This window comes from Ranitomeya variabilis, chromosome 6 (genome assembly GCF_051348905.1).
Source record: "Ranitomeya variabilis isolate aRanVar5 chromosome 6, aRanVar5.hap1, whole genome shotgun sequence".
Taxonomy (NCBI): Eukaryota; Metazoa; Chordata; class Amphibia; order Anura; family Dendrobatidae; genus Ranitomeya; species Ranitomeya variabilis.
The window spans coordinates 378,790,994-378,795,392 of NC_135237.1; the positions used below are offsets into that span (position 1 = coordinate 378,790,994).

A 4,399-nucleotide genomic window follows, 5' to 3' on the forward strand; every position below is an offset into this window, starting at 1 on the left:
AACATTAGGGACGCATGCGTTTTTCTATGTTCGCGTTTTGCCGCGTTTGACGACGCATGCTTCGTCTAGCCGTCTGCGTCTTGGCGCGGAAATGCAACATGTAGTAATTTTTAGAGGCGTCATTTTGCCGCCTGGAAACGTATGCGGTTGATTGTGCAAGGTTTGCGCCAAAAAAACGCACTGTAGTCTATGTAAACGCATGCGTTTTTCAGTACATGCGTTTGCTTGCGTTTGCCGACGCATGCATCTCAATTGAGAAAAACATGTCTAGACACTGATAAGCCACCCCCCACATACAAGGTGATAAAGGGAGGTAGTGGACAGTTGCAGGTCACTACTCATCAGACTGCCTTGCAGACGAGACGCCCCACAGCCCCTTGGAGCAGCAAACAAGCAAACAAGCCTCTGAACTATGTGAGTATATCCTATCCAATGCATTTCTTTTCTATAATCTGTCTCTATATGCCCTAATTTCTGTCATTCCTTTCTTTCTGCACACATCAGAATGTCTTCTGCTTCTGATGAGGAAACGCCTGGGCCTGCACAAGGGGAACATGTCAGCGAAGTGAGTATTCACCTCCTCAGATTGGTAAGTATTCACTGTCACATCTACACATATGACAATGTATATTTTCCCTTTTTCAGACCACTTCTTCTACAGCGGAAGAGACTGGGCAGGAGACTGGGCAGGAGCAGCGTAGTCACGGCCGGGCAAGACGGCGGCATCGTGTAAGTATAGCTGGCTGAATGTGTATTGTATCCTCACTTTATAATTCTTGAATCTTCATTTCTTTCTACTTCTCTCTTTCTTTCCCTTTGGCTTCAGCACCAGTGTTTTTTTTTACTTCAATATTCATGCCATTCCTCGGATTCTGTTTTCTGTCTTCTGTATGTGAACGCCTCCTATATTATGTACTTTTTGTTGTTAGGTTCCAGAGGAGGATGAGGACCTAATTGAGAATGAACACCTCATCTCCCTGGTTCACGAGCGAGTCGCATTGTGGGACACCAGGGATCCACTGCACGCCAACAATGTGACGATCCGGAGGCTTTGGAATGAGGTGGCCGCAGCGTTGTAGGATGGCTGGGCCAATGCCCCGGCTCGGGTCCGTTCTGCATTTGGTAAGTATCGCAATGCAGTGTGATGTAGTCAATACCTTGGCCATGCTCACACAACTGTGTATGATGTGAGAAAGTCATTACTTTTTCACAGCACATACAGTTGTGTGACCATGGTCAAAAGACCATTGTCCTAACTATTATGTTTTGTTTTGCCAACAGTGTCAAAAGTGAAAACACGTTGGAGATCGATGAAGGACCGCTTCAACAAGGACCTGCGCCAAGAGAGCCAGCTTCCAAGTGGTTCTGCAGCAAGGATACGCAAATACAAGTACCACCGCATCCTTGCGTTTTTGAGACCGGTCCTTGCACGAAGAACGTAAGTATATTGGTTAAAAAAGAAAAAAAAAGTGGTGTATAATGCAATTTTTTGGGGGTCATTATTTCAAATCAGTATTTTTAATCCAAAACCTTGAGTGATTGATAGATGCAGAAGTGGGGTACGTGTTCTTTGAATACTTTCCCTCACATAGTTCCTCTCCAGGTTTTGGCTTACCAATACTGATTTGAAATACTGAGCAAATACTGAGAGTGTGACGGCAGCCTGCACAACAGATCTATACTCAGCAAGTTAGGTGTCAGAAAGAATGATTTCAGGATGCCAATGGCTCCTCAATTCATTTTTCCTGACACTTGTCCTGGTGAGTATACAGGTGGCTTGTATGTCCTCTGTCGTCAATTCGTATTTCCCATCGGTATTTGTAATCCAAAACCATGAGTGGTTGATAGATGCAGAAGTGGGGTACGTGTTCTTTGAATACTTTCCCTCACATAGTTCCTCTCCAGGTTTTGGCTTACCAATACTGATTTGAAATACTGAGCAAATACTGAGAGTGTGACGGCAGCCTGCACAACAGATCTATACTCAGCAAGTTAGGTGTCAGAAAGAATGATTTCAGGATGCCAATGGCTCCTCAATTCATTTTTCCTGACACTTGTCCTGGTGAGTATACAGGTGGCTTGTATGTCCTCTGTCGTCAATTCGTATTTCCCATCGGTATTTGTAATCCAAAACCATGAGTGGTTGATAGATGCAGAAGTGGGGTACGTGTTCTTTGAATACTTTCCCTCACATAGTTCCTCTCCAGGTTTTGGCTTACCTATACATTGTATAGAGATATGGCTTGTATTGCCTCCATCGTCTCTTCATATTTTACATCAGTTTTTTTAATCCCCAAGGACTGGTCGATGCATGTAGAAGTATAGCATGTTGTTTTATGAAACTTTTATTCCTACTGTTGAACTCCTGGCTTGCAAATTCTGATGTAAAATTCACTACAAATAGTGTTAGTGTGACCTTTCCCTATCTGAATGTTTATCTAACTGTTGAGTTATCTTTTTGTAAATGTTTTGTAATAAATTTTTTTTTTTTCCGCAGCACTTGGAGCTCCTCTGTTGGCCCAGGTTCTGGAGCGGTCCTTCATCAGTCAGCCACGGACCCGTCCCAGCCATCCTCCAGCGCTGCAGCAAGTGGGCCTGCCACACAACCTGGAGACCAGGAAGCTGGTCCATCAGGTGTTCCCCTTCCCCAGTCCTCTGCCTCTAGCCAATTTTTTATGGGCTCCTCCCGGCAGCGGCAGAGGGCCGCGGACAGGTCACTCATGCCCGAGTTTTTACACTTGAGCTCGGTCTTCCATGAGGGACTCAAGGCGATGGGTGACCGACTGGATACTGCCATTAGTCATATGAGCACACGTATCCAGGAGGTAACCACAGCCCTTGCCCAAGTGAAAGCCGACCTCCAGAGGCCAGCACATCATTTTTTTAATCAGATAGAACAGGGCATGTCGGAACACCTTAGTCCTGAGCTCCAGATTACTGTTATGCAGGCCTGCAATGCTGCTTACGTGCAGGCTATGCAGCAGAGTCGGTATTTTCAGTAGACAGTGGGGGCATTTCCAACAGTGCCCACACTGTCACGCTTTACATCAATGCCGACATCTGCTGCATACCACTGCACAGCCACCTCCATTCCAAATACTGCCTGTGAAGGAAGCCCCTGTTCCTCCCGCGTCACCAATCCGTGACGTCACTACACAGGCACAGCTCTCCGGCGCCCCCTTTGTCTCTCATGTCAGTAAGGGAACTGCACCTAGAGCAAATGGCCGCCGGGAAGACTGCCCTGTTACCCACACTGGGTATTCTAGGATTCGCAATCAGAGTAAAAGGATCAGCCCAAAATTAATTTATGATTTAATTGCCTTAAGGGCGCACTAGGTAATTACAAGAAATATACAATCACAATATATCAAGCGTTACAGTCAGAGTACAATATAACAACAATGATACAAGGCTTAAGGTATAAAGCTGGAGGTCAATTTACCAGGTTGAAGGTTGCTTGTGGAAGCCGGGGGGCGCAGCGTTCCACAGGTCCAAGACTTTAGTTGCCGGGCAGCCCCCAGAAAGCGTGTGCTTGCTCCCCTCTGGCTGGCATGCCCTGTTTCTTAGCTGGTCATCTTCTGTGTGTGCCACTCTCCACATGTTTCAGCTCTTAACCCTGCTGTGTCCCTCCCCCTGTAGCTGGGTGGGCTTAGCAATCTCCACCCCTCTGCCTCCCTGCAAGATTTATTCCAATATCTAATAAATGGGATAACTTCTCTCAGGATGATCGGATCAGTACCCGGGCAGTACCAGCGCCTGTGGTTTGTTCTGCCGGTCGGACAGGGATCAAACCTGGACTCATTCAGTCCCCGTGGGAGGCTGATCTCTATATCTCGGGTTTCAGACCCCCCACGGACACAGGAGTCGCACCATTAGATGCACAATTTCTTTAGGACGAGGGGAATATTTTTATGAGCCGGTACCTCGGATTATGCGTCCATAATTCATGATTCCCTGTTGTAGACGGTTTGACTGGACAGCCATAAGAGATGTGTATCCAGTGGCCACTTGACATGCGTGGTTTAATTAAGCCCCCAGGCATTTCCAAGCCCCCTGCTGGTGTGGCTTCCTCCCTGAGCTTTGAAGTACCTTCTGTAATCTACACTGAGCTCAGCCGATTACCATACTAAGGGCACTATGTTCATTAGAAAAGGTGGGGGCCAGGAGCACTCCTCTCTGCAGACCTGTGACCAGGAGACAAAATGGAGTCACGCCAATCTGTGCTAGTATGCCCGTCCAAGATGGCGGCTGTTCCCTCATCACACCTCCCTGCTTTAGAGGGCGCTAGGGGGCATCACATTCCTGTGTTCCCCCGTGCGCCCTTCCGCACCTTCTCCTTGCCGGGACAACCCATCAGCATTACCATGGTCTCTGCCCCCTCCTCTGTCTCTCCCCGAGG

The 4,399-nt window shown here is 47.4% G+C and overlaps 1 long non-coding RNA gene across 1 annotated transcript; it reads left to right on the plus strand.

Moving 5' to 3' along the window:
• The first annotated feature begins 509 nt into the window (after positions 1–509).
• LOC143781187 (uncharacterized) lies at positions 510–1,007 on the plus strand. Its single transcript, XR_013216609.1, has 3 exons — positions 510–565; positions 646–729; positions 930–1,007. It is a non-coding gene; the product is annotated as an uncharacterized LOC143781187 (long non-coding RNA).
• The last annotated feature ends 3,392 nt before the right edge of the window (positions 1,008–4,399 follow it).